Raw genomic sequence first — 15,130 nt, 5'->3', positions numbered from 1 at the left:
CTGCTGGGTGACCTTGGGCCAGTCACCCTTCTCTGAAGTCTCTCAGCCCCACTCACTTCACAGAGTGTTTGTTGTGGGGGAGGAAGGGAAAGGAGAATGTTAGCCGCTTTGAGACTCCTGAAGGGGAGTGAAAGGCGGGATATCAAATCCAAACTCTTCTTCTTCTTCTCACAGAGAGCAGATGTATATTCTTTTCTGTCCTGCGTAGTTAGAAATAAAACGTAGCGATGTAGCTCATATTTCTCGTCCTTCTGCTGCTGTTTGTATACTCTGCTGAATGGGTGTGCCTGAAGCCCCATCAAAGGCTTAGGTCGTTAATCACTGTCGGAGGAGATTCCGAAGACACGAGGAGCGGATCGGTCATACGGAGTTCTGACAGTGAGTATGATTTTAATTTGGATTAATTTCCCTTATTAAATAATGGAGGAAATGGGTGAATCCAGATAAATGGGGGGGAAGTACAGGCTGCCGATAAGGAGAGTATCATTTGGATAGATGGAGAAAATTGTACATGTGTAGCAACCATCCACAATAAACTCCTACATGGATAAAGCTGTGCTGACTCACTGACAAGTGTCAGAGACCAGGCTGAGGAGTACTACTATGATGAGGAATGGTGGGAGCCTCCCTCTCCCCCTGCTCCTGACCAGGATACTGAAGCTGCCCAGGAGCAGTATAGATTTGGAGCAGTGGTTTGCAAAGGGGCATAGTTCTGAAGACAAAAGTTGGGGAGAACTAGGGGTGAACAACAAGGTGGAGAAGAACAGGAAGAGAGAGAGCTAATAGACTCTCTCTCTTGCTAGAAAGTACTCAGCCTATCAGTTCAAGGTCACGTAGAGCAGGTAAGGTGGCTACACAAAAAGCAAGGGGGTTGCCAGATCAGATTGCAAGACGGAAGTGACTAGGGGGAAAGTGGGTGGAATTCTTAACTGGGAACACCTTTATTCTGAGAATGGATGCTTTGTTCTTTTGCTGTGATCATTAAAGACTCTTTAAATGGTAAGGGGCTCTTTTCGCTTTGTCCTGCTTATCTACAGCCAAAGGGGCGAAGGAAGCTGAGTCACCGAAGCCTGAAACAAGGGGAAAAGTGATTCTCTGTGCCTCTATCTTGGTTTCAGCACAAATCCCACTCGAGATACTGAGAGCAAAGGCAGAGTAGAAAACAGAGTTCAAAGCTTTATTCAGCTTTTAAGTTCTGGATGATCTTGAGCCACTCACTCTTGTGAGGACTCATGCTGTGAAGGAAAAGCAGGGAAGCTGTGAGAAAACCAACATACATTTCCTCCAAACATCTTGGAGGAAAGGCAGGGTACAAATGAAACAAAATTAAAATCCTGATGGGTCTTCTCCTTCTGAGTCAAAAGCCTTTATTTCCACAGTCAGAGAATCGCAAAGTGCATTAGCCACATAACTTGTTCAACGGCCTGCTTCATACATTATCCACAACAAACAGCTGTTATAATCTTTGTAATATATGGGTAATGGATGGAAGGATTGTCTGTTTCCAGTCCATGTCACTTTTGCATATGTTTATTCTTAGACCTGCCCCATCCCATTTTTGCATTAATCTGCGGGGGGGGGGGGTTTGGGGGGAAGGACCAAAAAGTTGCATTTAAATAGTATTTTTATCTTAAAATACTCGTTTCTAAATGTATTTTCTCTTTTAAAAAATGTGTATTTTAAGTGTACCTGGATACAGTTTTTGAGCTATCACAAAATTCAGAGAGAAGTAAAATTTGTGATCCACACAATGATTCTGGCGATTCTTCAAGCATCCCTTCAAATATGCACTACTGGCAAGTGCAGGATCACCCCATTTATGTCCCACGTATACCTGCCCTAGCAGTAAGGGATATATCAAAATTGAAAGTCAGGTGACAGCCAGCTGCTTCTTCTTCTTTGGTGATCACTCATAGCCAAGTAAGAATGTCTTTCATAAATGCGGATTTAACAGTGACTCCGTAAGTGACTGTGGAGGCCAATTCTGGATCCACACCTCCTTCCACAGTGGAGACATAGGTTTCCGGGGCAGGAGTTGATCACGGTGAGGGTTTGCCAAGTGTGCCTTCCTCTTAGCACATTTCTCCATTTTGTCCTGAGTTCGAGCATCTTCAAAATCCATAACATCTTTGGTAAAGGCTGTTCTCCAATTGGAGCACTCGCAGGCCAGTGTTTCCCAGTAGTCAGTGTTTATACAACATTTTTTTTTAAGATTTGCCTTGCGAGAGTCTTTGAACCTCTTCTGTTGACCACCAGGTCAGGTGACAGCCAGCACTACTTTGCCAACACAACCATAGACGTCATGGATGTCACTAAGAATGGATCGACCAGTCTGTTTCTGGTTGTTTCAGTTTTGCATGAGTTCCTTCATAAGTCCCTGGGGTCTCATTTCTGCATCATTCTACTATTTTAAAGGTTCACAACTATTTGCATTTATGTACAACAGAGGACTGCAGCATATGCTGATTCTGGAAGTGGAGGCCTCCAATGGAAGAATGACATGGTGACTGGAATGGCTGCCCATGGAGTAGGAAGAGATCAAAATGGCAAGAGGCTCCCAAGGCAATAGAAGGAACAACAGAAGGGGAAACACACCAGTGGCCAGATCCTGCTTCCTACATGGTAAGCCTTTAAAACACACAACTGCAGGAAGGAACACCTTAAAAAGAGACAAGAAGAAGTAGCCTATGAAGCCAGAGTAAATAGAATCACCACTGGGGTTAAACACTTGTTTATTATTCTAATAAGCAGTCCATACATACCTGTAATACTTTACCTAGGTGGTGTCCAGAAGGGTAGCCATGTTAATCTCTTGTAGCAACCCCCACACTTCATCAGATGCATAGAGTGGCGCTGTGGTCTAATCCACTGAGCCTCTTGAGCTTGCTAATCAGAAGGTCAGCGGTTCGAATCCCTGCAACAGAGTGAGCTCCTATTGCTCTGTTCCATCTACTGCCAACCTAGCAGTTCGAAAGCACACCAGTGCAAGTAGATAAATAGGTACCGCTGCGGCAGGAAGGCAAACAGCGTTTCCGTGCGCTCTGGTTTCCTTCACGGTGTTCTGTTGTGCCAGAAGCTGTTTAGTCATGCTGGCCACATGACCTGGAAAACTGTCTGCGGACAAATGCCGGCTCCCTTGACCTGAAAGCAAAATGAGCACCATACCCCATAGTCCCCTTTGACTGGACTTAACCATCCAGGGGTCCTTTACTTTTACCTTTACCTACAACTCAGAATAACACTTGATGCATCTGATTGATTGATGCATGTGACAGCTTATGCCATAATAAATATTTAACACCCTTTGCTTATCTAGATCAGGGTTTTCCAAACTTGGGTCTCCAGATGTTTTTGGATCACAGCTCCCATCATCCCTAGCTCACAGAACCAGTGGTCAGGGATGATGGGAAATGTAGTCCAAAAACAGCTCGAGACCAAAGTTTGGGAAACTCTGATCTAGATCATCATCATCAAACCTTTTATTGGCATCACATACAAACATTCAAAACAAATCAAAACAGAATTACCACTTCTCCAGTGGCACAAAACATTTGCTAAAAGAAAGGAGGCAGAGCTGTCTATCGTCGCATCTCTAGGTCTCCAGGGAGACTCTGATCTAGATGGTGTAGCTCCTTCCCCTTCACTAAGTGCACATTGACAGATGTAGAATTACCTCCTGCCTGTGGGGCATTATAACTTAACCAGGCCCGGACTATAAACATCAATAAAACCTCAGGGCAGGTGTATATCACCTCCCACAAGAAAGGAAGATGACCCTGATAGATCAGGTGTTAGGCCGCTCTAGTATCCTGCTCTAAGAGTGGCCAATCAGATGCCTGTGTAAAACCTGCAGATTGGACATGCACAAAACAGCACTCTGCCCACCTGTGATTCCCAGCATGATGCCTCTGTTAGTGGAGGGAGAACATGCCATATTTTTCGCTCTATAAGACGCACCAGACCACAAGACGCAACTAGTTTTTGGAGGAGGAAAACAAAAAAAATATTCTGAATCTCAGAAGCCAGAACAGCAAGAGGGATCGCTGTGCAGTGAAAGCAGCAATCCCTCTTGCTGTTCTGGCTTCTGGGATAGCTGCACAGCCTGCATTCGCCCCATAAGACGCACACACATTTCCCCTAACTTTTTAGGAGGGAAAAAGTGAGTCTTATAGAGCAAAAAATACGGTAGTTGTTGACAGCCTTATCCTCATTAATTTGTCTCATCTTCTTTTAAAACCATCCAAGTTGGTGACCACCACTGCCTCCTGTTTAACAATGTGCTGTGTCCCCACCACCACCACCTTCTCCCATCCCTGTTATTGCTGCAAGCATTCTTTTCCATACAGACTCTCAACACAATGGCTAAAAGGAATCTTTCTCTTCCTTTTGATTGGTAATATTAAGATCATGAGCTTTGCCTGTGAATGAACATGAAGTGATACCTGTTAACTGTAGGCAGCAGCACACAGCTCTTTTAACATTCACAGCCAGAGGAATTTGCCCCCCTGCAAGACCCATGTATTGCTTAAATTCCATTTAATTATTTCCTCTTAAGTAACTGGGAATGCCTCAATATCCTGATGATCCTCTGCGTGAGATCTGATATAACCTGGCAGGAACAAAGGCAAGCTGTTGTGCGCTATCAGACTTATTAAAATTCATTCTCCCAGACCACAACCTGTCCATTTCCCAGCATTTTTCAGCATTCAATTCTCATAATTCAACGAGGAAACATGAACTATATCATTAACTGTCTGTGCCTGAATAAATGTGTGAAGTCTGAATATCGCCAAGACACCTAGTCTTTTCAGTGGGTACCTGATTAGGGACCACAGCAAAGGATCTAGAGATACTACTACTACTACTACTAATAATAATAATAATAATACTACCAAGTTTCTGCCCAGAATGGAACTCAAGCTAAATATATTCTACCATTATCATAAAAAATCATGGCATAGAAAATACATCAGAGCAGGGGTGTCAGAATTGCAAAAAAAGTGCTTGAAACTGAATGGATCTTGGAAACCTCTAGCTATGCATTTCACTTCTGCACCAAATAGGTGCTCTGGAGGGTCCCCAACAATCCAGAGCAGATTTGAGGATGCTGGGGAGATGATGGGGGGAGAGTGGAAGAACTCTGGAATGGAAACTTTGGGTTTCCATTCTTCACAATCTCTTTATAAATGGGGGAAAAAAAGTTTTCTCCTACATGTCTAGCGATCGTTACTGGTGTTTTCTCTCAGTAGGTCTCTAAGTTTGCTATAACAATGAGTGATGATAAGTTTAAAAAATAGTTGCTCGCTCTCTTGTTTTGTACAAGTAACTTTTCCCTACTTTGTCCGTGGTTAATCCTTACGAGATTAAACCGTCCTCTCCTCAAGAACTTTTTCTCCAGACTTGCTCCTTCCTTTCCTTCCTGCAACTCCTAAGGAAGCGGACATTATAGGCTCTGCTATATGTTATGTTTTAGAAGCTCTAATGAAAAGATATTTTCTCCTTAGCGAGGCCTCCAACAGCTACCTCTATGCTTCGTCTATATCCTTTTATTTAAGGCTGTGGGGATTTAAAGAAACTAAAACTCATGTAGCCCTTATATGACATTTACTGTAGCTAATGAGTTGAACACGTTGCCAGTTATGGCTTTAAAGTATTCCCTACTCAACAACAAGCTTACAAATGAGGGCCCTGGTAGAAAAGGCATTCATAGGGTGGTGGCTGGAATAAATGATACATAGAAACAATGCTTTTTACAAGGGGTACTCCAGGTTACACAGTACCGGCACCTCTTTTGGTTGTTAAAATGTGTGGTATTTCCTGTAACAACTTTATGGTGTAACAACCTATGTTCAGAGCCGTCTTTCCCATTGGTGTTAGTGGTTTGTTGTGCCAGGGTGCCGGCTTCTCAGGGGCGCCATAGTGAGTGGGGGAGCTGCGTTTCTTTGCTGGCAGCCTGTGCCCTGCAACTATATGGCTGGCGGGCGTGCAGCTTCCTTCCCAAGCCTCCACAGGAGAGCGGTCACCGCAGAGGCTTAGGAAGGAAGCTGCACACAGCTTCCCTCCCAAGCCTCTGCATCTGCTAAAGATGGCCCTGCTCCCGGTTATTGTCCTCCTCCTGCTTTCTGGCAAAAGGTGGCGTGCAGCCTTCCCAGGCGCCCCAATGCTGGAGAGAATGTCCGCCAGCATGTTTTCCTGCTTGATCGCAGCCACCACGCTGGGGATCAGGGCAGTGAGGGAGGCAGAGGACATTTTCCACTGCCCCTCCCTTGCTTTGGAGTTTCCGGGGGGCTGTGCTGGAGGGATCTTTGTACCATGGCACCGGATATGCTTATGACGGCCCTGCCTATGTTTTCCCCAAAAAAGCACTGCATAGAAAATTTAAACTAACAGAGAAACCAACAACGTGCAGTCTTCCTGTCAGTGTTTGTAAAAAAAAGGGGGGGTTCTGACCTCCCTTTGTCGCCTCAACCTGGTCCTCAGATCCTTGACGGCATAAAAGAGTCCACAGGAATATCCTTGCAGAGTACTTTCTGCTTTTATTCTTAAAAGTCTTTCTGCAAAAGCGACTGACCAACTGTACACACATCAACACTACCAGCTTTCACTAACCAACCCAACCCAGCCCAACACCAAACTAACATTTCTCACTCTATATATACAACCCGGTGCAGGCCACTGACTCATGCTGACCCAGCTTTTTAAGCATTAAAGAAACAGCGGCCAATTTTTAGCCGTGACACTTTCCCCATTGTAAAAAGGGGGGAGTCTAATGTTGTGTCCCCAGTGCCTGATTTATTAAACATTAATCTTGATTTGTTTACACAAAGTTTGCAAAGAGGTTATGCAATGTTGTGTCAAGTGATTGCCATCCCATACTTTCCAGTGCATTTTCCTGTTGCAATACCTCCTAGAATAAGTCTGAGTTTGAGGGGAATATTCTTTGTTACATAAGACCCCAAATTCGCTTCAACTGAGCAACTTAAGTTTAGAGGAATGCAATTGAATCCAAACCACAAAATAGCAACAGTCTGGGAGTGGTGTCATTCACTGGCTGTGGTAGTTTGGCCACAAAAAAGCATCCTTGCTGGATCAAAGTGGTCAAAACTTTTCAGGTACAATTTCATTTTAGGCACTACCTAGTACTGACCTGGGAAATTGGAGGACTCCTCTAGGAAAGCTTGCTCGCCTTTATCTAGACCTCAGTTTTGTCCAGATTTTATTATTATTTTAACTAAAATGAGGAATCCTGCAAACTTCACTTAATTTCACTGTTGGGACAGAGTCATTGAATTCCATCTTTAGGTGGTGTGGAATCCAGCTGTGGTTCATGAGGTGGATCACTACCACGAAACAACAACAAACCTTCCAACATTCAGCTTCATTGGAAGTCCATGACTTCTAGTGTTCTCTGTGTGTGAGAGAAAACTTTTCTCTACCCACTTCCTCCTTCTCATGCATAATTTTATAAACTTCTATCATATCACCTCTTTCTTTAAATTAAGAGGTCCCAGCTGCTGAAACTTTTCCTCAAAAGACAGTTACTCCATCCCCTCATTCATTCTGCTTGCTTTTTTCTGAACCTTTTCCAGCTCTCTAGTATGCTTTTTGAGGTGATGGTTTCCACCTCAAGGTTGAGTCTGTTGTGGTGTCCCATTACATACTTTATAGAAATCTGAAATGGGGAAGCTAAACCTTTTTTAAAAAAAACATTTTGAACAATTCCCGTTCACCTGAGATCAAGGAATATATTCCAAGCAAGTAACATATCTGTTCAAAATTCAAATGCAGGAAAAATATTGACAATAAAAGGAGACTTTTATAGAAAGTGAAGACAGAAACAATCAGAATAATTCTTTATTAAATGTACAATTATTATTATTTTAAAAAAGAGTCTCCACTGCTGAATATCTTCTTTCTCTCTCAATACATCCATAAGGAATTGAAAAAACCTGTCATTCTTCAAACTTAATTAAACATGTTCAAGGGCATATAAATCTACATGAATGTAAACTTTAACAGTTTCTCTAATAACTCAGTAAAACCTGTACCTACAGGGATGTAATAAGAATTAATTAAAGCTATTCTTTACAAATAATCTACTAAGAGTATCTCACCAGGAGAGTTTGCAATAATTTATAGCGAGGAAGAAAATTAAATATTTTTTCTAAGAAAGTCCCCATTAATTTTAATAGCCTGCTAATATTTCCATTCATATCAATTCTTTACTTTCCCTGTTGCAATTCTTTCTTAGCATAGTAGCAGAGGACTTGTTTGAAATCTAGGCATTTAGAGGTTTTTCCCCTGGACTTCTCTTGACAAGACTGTTTTCATCACTGCATATTATACTTTGGGGTCAGAATTTCAGTTTCTCTAAATCAACGGGCTTCAACAGATGGGGAAAGAACTACAAATTTTTGCAAGTGTAGGGTTGACCTTACTTTATAAGTGGCCATGAGTTGTCTGTGTGTGTGTGTGTGTGTGTGTGTGTGTGTTTCTTCCATTGAACATTTATCCAGCACACTACAGCCTCCCCAGCTGCCTGTATTTTCCAATCTGAAAAAGCTCCATGGGTGGAATGACTTCATGTCATCTTCCCTTGAGCTTTAAGCCCAGATATTGTTCATTGGTCTTAAGGGAATTTCTTCCCTTTACCATCAAAAGTATATTTCTGTGCTTATTCCTTTAAAAGGTTAAAGACCTCAGTTAAAAACAACCAAACCTTAAATTCACTTGGGGGGGAAAAAGTACAGTTGTCAGATGTACAGTAGGCAGCCTCCCCACCTTCTTGTGCTTACAGGAAAACCCAGCAGAGGTTGTAACAGGGTATTCAGGAAAGGTGAACACCTAGGAAGGCTGCAGAGTATATAGTGTGGGATGTGATCCATGAGAGGCAGTCAAGTACAACATTCCTTGTAATGCTAGAGAAGACTTGTGAGGGAATGTTTGGTGCAGCCAGTCGAAACTTCCTGTACCTCCTGGCTGGAGCATCCTTCCTTTTGCATGTGATAGAAGGTGGGCATTACCTAACCTGTCCAGGTAACAAGAGGACGAGTCACGCAGCACTCCTCCCTCTTTTTGACTCCCTTCTTCGCTTGACCAGCTACTAGCTAGGACTGCTCTGCTAGGTCTCACCTAGCAGAAGCACTGGGATTGTTCCCCCATATGGGGTAGATCCACATGTACATATTTGTAACTAAGTCTGCCTTCAGGGATCCAACTGTGAACTGATGTGAGTAAACTTCTTTTATTAACTTTGAATAAGATTGTCGCATCTTTCTTCTTTTAAGAGGGATTAAAGGGAATTTACCAGGAACGTACAGTTCAATCTGAGACAGACTGTACTGTATAATAGTGAGAGGCTCACATGAGCCTGCAACCAGCTATCTGCTGTGCATATAAAAGGGAATGTAGCTCTGCTACATAAAGGAACTTGCTAGCACAAGTTAGGAAGGATATTAATAAACAATATATCTCCTCTCCTGCCTCCCTGAACATTCCCACATATACTACAGGAGGGATTATTTGTAGAACGAAAGACATCAAACACAGTTCTCTGGATCCTTCCTCTGTTGTTAAATGGTGGCATTATTTGAAGTAAATAAATAAAAGGAAATGTAATTCCTTAGATCCAAACAATAATACTCAAAATGCAATGCTCCAACCTGGTGAAATTTCACATTCCCTTCCCCCTGCTTCTGATTTCAGAAACATATAGGATCTGAATCAAAAGAAAGGAGTCTACACTTTATTTTTCTTATAACTCTTGTAGCAAGGGGAGAGCAAATCCACCAGTCATTGGCTTGGCTCAGAGAGCACAGGAAGGAAAGGGATTGGGTCTTTTGCCCTTGCAACACTGTAAAACATTGTAAGCACTGTAATGGACAAATGGACAAAACAGTCTGCTATAATAGCATTTTGTTCCGTGGTAAGAAGTTATCCCCCTTCCCCTCTAAAGTCAGGCTTCCCGTTATCCCTTACAAAAGAGGAATTGATTAGTCTAAAAACCAGTACGGCGTTTTCTTTTCTTTTCTTTTTTGTTTAATAAAATCCTCTGACATTGACAATTATAGCAAAATATATTTCTTTTCTTTTTTTGTCTTTTTTTAAAAGGAATGAAAGGAAAGAATTTTCTGGACCATTTGAAATGGAATGTGTCACCTCCACGCTGTGTATTGATTGAACAAAACCTCACTAACTGGAAGTTGAAGTACTCCATCAGGGGAAAGACAGCACCCACCCAATAAGAGTTCAGCAGAATCACTTGCACTACTCATGATAATAAAGTGAAATCCAGACACAGACATTGTGAGGAGAATAATCAATGGAGAAGTCGAGCCATCCAGGTAAACCCAGGCGTATGTGAAACAACCCAAACTCCACTGGGGGAATGAATGAAATGTAAACAGCCACACCTTCTGCAGTTACAACAATCACATGAAAGATGCTAGAAGTCACCAAAATGCCATCACTCCTCCTACCCACCCACACAACAAATTGTGCTGGACTCACAGACCCTTTAGCTTTGAAACCATTCTATTAAGAGGGCAGCTGGTTTGGGAAGACCGTGTAGCATTATCCCAAACCCCAAATGATTTGGGCAGTTCTTGAAATCTGCCAAAGTTTTAAATGAGAAGGAGACCCCAGCTCACTTCAGATTTCACCAAGACACACTTGCATTGGGAGAACATATCCATTTCCAGGCAACGTGCCCCAGATCATTATGCCTCTGTAGTTACTCATCATTGTTTAGACATGTCCTACTTAACCTTTTGACTTAAATGATTATTAACACCTTTAGACAAGCTAGGATACAGGTGATGTGATGGAACAAAGCATGGTGTTAAGTATAAACGAGAGCCGTGTCAAAATCCATCCTCCAGTTTCTCCAAAGAAACTGGCTCACATTTTTCTGCCTCATTATTCTGGTACTTTAACATTTATTTAGAATTTTGGCAGCGGCGTAGCGTGGGTTGTCAGCACCCGGGGCAAGGCAAGTAATTTGCGCCCCCTAACCCGGGGCAAGGCAAGTAATTTGCGCCCCCTAACCCAGGGCAAGGCAAGTAATTTGCGCCCCCTAACCCCTAACCTGCCGCCGCTGCCAGCTTCTTCTTGCTGCTGCCTGGGCTGGTCTGGTGTGGTTCTCTCCGGCGCTCAGCGCTGCGCTGGGCGGACGCTGCACTGTCCCTCCCCCAGATAGTCCCTCGCTCTCTCTCTCCGCACAGCACGCCTGGCACCCACTCCCTCCACAGTGGGCGACGACCCAGCGGCTAGGATCGGATTCGCACAGCCAGCACTGCAGTGAGAGAGAGTGAGTGAGCCAGGTAGGGGCAGAGAGCTGTGAGTGCGAGCGCCCCCCCCCCAGATGTTGCGCCCGGTGCGGCCGGCCCCCCCTGCACCCCCCACGCTACGCCACTGAATTTTGGTGGGTGTGGGGTTTTGAGCTCATCTTATCTTCTTCTTCTTTGGTGATCACTCGTAGTCAAGTAAGATTGTATTTCATAAACACAATTTTAAAAGGGAGTCCCTAAGTGACCGTGGAGGCCAGTTCTGGATCCACACCTCCTTCCACAGTGGGGACATAGGTTTCCAGGAGGGAGCTGATCACAGTGAGGGTTTGCCACACATGCCTTCCTCTTAGCACGTTTCTCCCTTTCGTCCTGAGTTCGAGCATCTTCAAAGCCCATGACACCTTTGGTAAAGGCTGTTCTCCAATTGGAATGCTTGCAGGCCAGTGTTTCCCCATTGTCGGTGTTTATACTACATTATTTTATTTTTTTAGATTTGCCTTGAGAGAGTCTTTGAACCTCTTTTGTTGACCACCAGCATTACACTTTCCATTTTTAAGTTCAAAATAGAGTAGTTGCTTTGGAAGATGATAATCAGGCATCTGCACAACATGACCTGTCCAACGACCAGTTCATCATTGCAAGGTGGTTGAGGGTGGTGCATTTTCATTTTTATTAAACATTTCTCCAGCATTCTGCTAACTGCAGAGTATCCTGATCTGAAAAACCCACAGGAGAGGAGTTCCCTCATAATGTCTTACCCAGAGCCCAACTGCACTGGATGCCAATTAGTTTCCGGGCCCAATTCAAGGTACTGCTTTTGACCTATTGCCATCAATGACTCAGGATGGCAAAACCTCAAGGACCGCCTCTTTCCATATGAACCTACCCAGACCCTGAGATCGTCATCTGAGGCCCTTCTATGTGTGTCTCCTCCATGAGAGGTACAGAGGGTGGCAACATGAGAGCGGGCCTTTCATGTAGTGGCTCCCTGCTTGCTGGATGCTCTCCCAGGAAGGCTTGCCTGGCACCTTCACTACATATATTTTCCCCTGGACTTTACCTCTATGGCCTTTGTAAACTGTGAGTTGGTATTATTTTGTTTGTAATTATGTTGCCGAGGATGGTATATAAATTTAATAGATAAGACAAATAATTGAAGCACGGGCACCTGGGAAGACTGGTGAGTACAGACCACTGATAAGAAGAAGAACAACTGTAGAGTGAAGGAAATGGCACTAGCTATTCCTTGGCCACCATGAAAGGTAAGCACAAGAAAAATCCACAAGGCTTTCACTGAATTTTTGCTCTATTTTGATAATTTCATATGCAACTTATTGCCTGATCAACTGGTACAGAATGGCCAAAAAATGCAGGAGAGATCTTCAGTAGATTATTATTATTATTATTAAGGTATAGGTAAAGGGACCCCTGACCATTAGGTCCAGTCGTGACCAACTCTGGGGTTGCAGCGCTCATCTCGCTTTATTGGCCGAGGGAGCCAGCATACAGCTTCCAGGTCATGTGGCCAGCATGACTAAGCCGCTTCTGGCGAACCAGAGCAGTGCACAGAAACGCTGTTTACCTTCCCGCTGGAGCGGTACCTATTTATCTACTTGCACTTTGACGTGCTTTCAAACTGCTAGGTTGGCAGGAGCAGGGACCGAGCAACGGGAGCTCACCCCGTCACGGGGATTTGAACCGCTGACCTTCTGATTGGCAAGCCCTAGGCTCTGTGGTTTATCCCACAGCGCCACCTGCGTCCCTAATATTATTATTATTATTATTATTATTATTATTATTATTATTATCCTCATCATCCTCATTTCAATTTATATTCCTCTCTTATTCCCCCCAAAAGCCTACAAAACATAAGTTGTTCTAAATTGTTTTTAATATTGTGCTTCAATCCTGTAACCTGCACTGGAACCTTAGGTTGAAGGCTAGATTATGATGAGGAAGGCCACTCCTTCCCTATTGGACAGGTAACACCTACAGGTTCCCAGGAGTACTACACCAATGCCTGCCCGTCAGGTTGGTCAGCAATGAATGAAAATAAAAGCTAAGGCCACAACTCCCCCCAGAAGAAGATCTGTATGCAGTAGGCAGAAAAAACGTGTCCCCATTGGCAAACCAAATAATTCCTACTCAGCCCCCTACGCATTATAGTGTCCACCAGAAGTGTTGATACTTACACCTGCAATGATAGAATAAGAAGATCATGTTCCCAATGTGGATGTTTATGCCACAATCTGACCTTGAAATTCCCTGTTTCAATTCCTGAATTGGATGCTGACATCGACACTCCCCTGTTTAAGTCAAATGAACGAAGTTGACATAACATTTACTAAATCCCGTGGTGAGTCATCTGTCCTCAGATATTGTCAAATCCTGATTGCAACTGGATGTCAGCTGTCACATCTTGTCAAAAATCCCCTGCTAGATGCCGGATACCGTCAAAAGCTGGCTGCTGCTGCACACTGGCTAAGCTGATACTTTCAACTGTTGACTGCAATCTGTAAGATTCTGTCAGGTTACTGCCAGCTATTGCCTGCCAGCTGAAATATACCATTAAAAGTGGTGGGCCCTTCAAACGACAAATGTGAATCCAGAATAGCAAACATTCATGGGATGTACAGTGGTACCTCTGGTTATGTACTTAATTTGTTCCGAAGGTCCGTTCTTAACCTGAAACTGTTCTTAACCTGAAGCACCACTTTAGCTAATGGGGCCTCCAGCTGCTGCCGCTCCGCCACTGCGCAATTTCTGTTCTCATCCTGAAGCAAATTCTTAACCCGAGGTAATATTTCTGGGTTAGCGGAGTCTGTAACCTGAAGCGTATGTAACCTGAAGCATATGTAACCCGAGGTACTACTGTATGTGCATACTCTGAAAGCATTGGCAGAAAATATTCACTATTTAAATTTGCAGAGAATAATTTTTGAGGGAGATATGTTTGGGGCTAAACATGTTTGAGCTGTAGGATGTTGGTACTTCCCAATGAACCTATATATGCCTGACATGGCAAAAGTGTGAGTATTTTTCTTTATAATATTTTAACACATAGGAAGCAAAAAATAATAATGCTCTGGTGTTCACTAAATTATAGCCTTTTCCTCTCGCTGAGTCAAAATGATGAGGCTCCTTCTGAAACACGATGCCCTCTTGTGGAAGATTTACCTACATTTCAGGGATTATTTTGAAAGGGAAAGAAAATCTCCCTTTGTCCTTGTTCATATATATTTTTAATGAACGCCAAATCGGTTAAAACTCACTGCAGCTCTTTTTGCTTTGTGTGCATTAAATGAGGTTCAACTGAGCAGTTGAAGAACTTAAGCATATGCTAACTTGTCATCACTCATTGACTGTTTGGTAAGCAGAAAGTATAAATAATCAGTGATCAAATCAAACAAAATTAGTATAGGTTCATGTCCTACATTTAATGTAGAGCCTGTTGGAATTATTTTCTCCTTCTAAGCAGGCAAGTAAAATCGTATGTGCTCTTTCACTTGAATCCAGCAAGAGTTCTAAAGTATAACTCCAGCAGCCAGAGAAAGTGCTGTAATTTCAGCTAGTCCTCTAAGATAAATGTTCTGTCATAAAGTTATGGGTTAATAAAGAAGATTCCAGGTAAATATTAGGAAGAACTTAGTGGTGGTAAGAACTGTTCAACAGTCAAATGGACTATATCAGAAGGTGGTGGACACTGGAGGTTGGATTGCTATCTGTCAAGGATTCCTTAGTTGTGATTCCTGCGTTGCAGGGAGTCACACTTAAGAGACCATTCCAGCTCTGCAATTCTACAATCCCTATCTGTAATATCACTGGAAACATCTGTCATTGAA

The 15,130-nt window shown here is 43.1% G+C and overlaps 1 long non-coding RNA gene across 1 annotated transcript; it reads left to right on the top strand.

Annotated features, from left to right (window-relative positions):
* The first annotated feature begins 304 nt into the window (after window positions 1-304).
* On the top strand, window positions 305-10,239 carry LOC308478950. Its single transcript, XR_013987397.1, has 3 exons — window positions 305-378; window positions 2,447-2,622; window positions 10,111-10,239. It is a non-coding gene; the product is annotated as an uncharacterized lncRNA (long non-coding RNA).
* Window positions 10,240-15,130: the final 4,891 nt, after the last annotated feature.

The sequence above is a fragment of the Podarcis pityusensis genome, assembly GCF_964106645.2.
Source record: "Podarcis pityusensis genome assembly, chromosome: 6".
NCBI lineage: Eukaryota > Metazoa > Chordata > Lepidosauria > Squamata > Lacertidae > Podarcis > Podarcis pityusensis.
The sequence above is the reverse complement of the archived record's forward strand: the minus strand, read 5'-3'. Positions and strand labels throughout refer to the sequence as shown.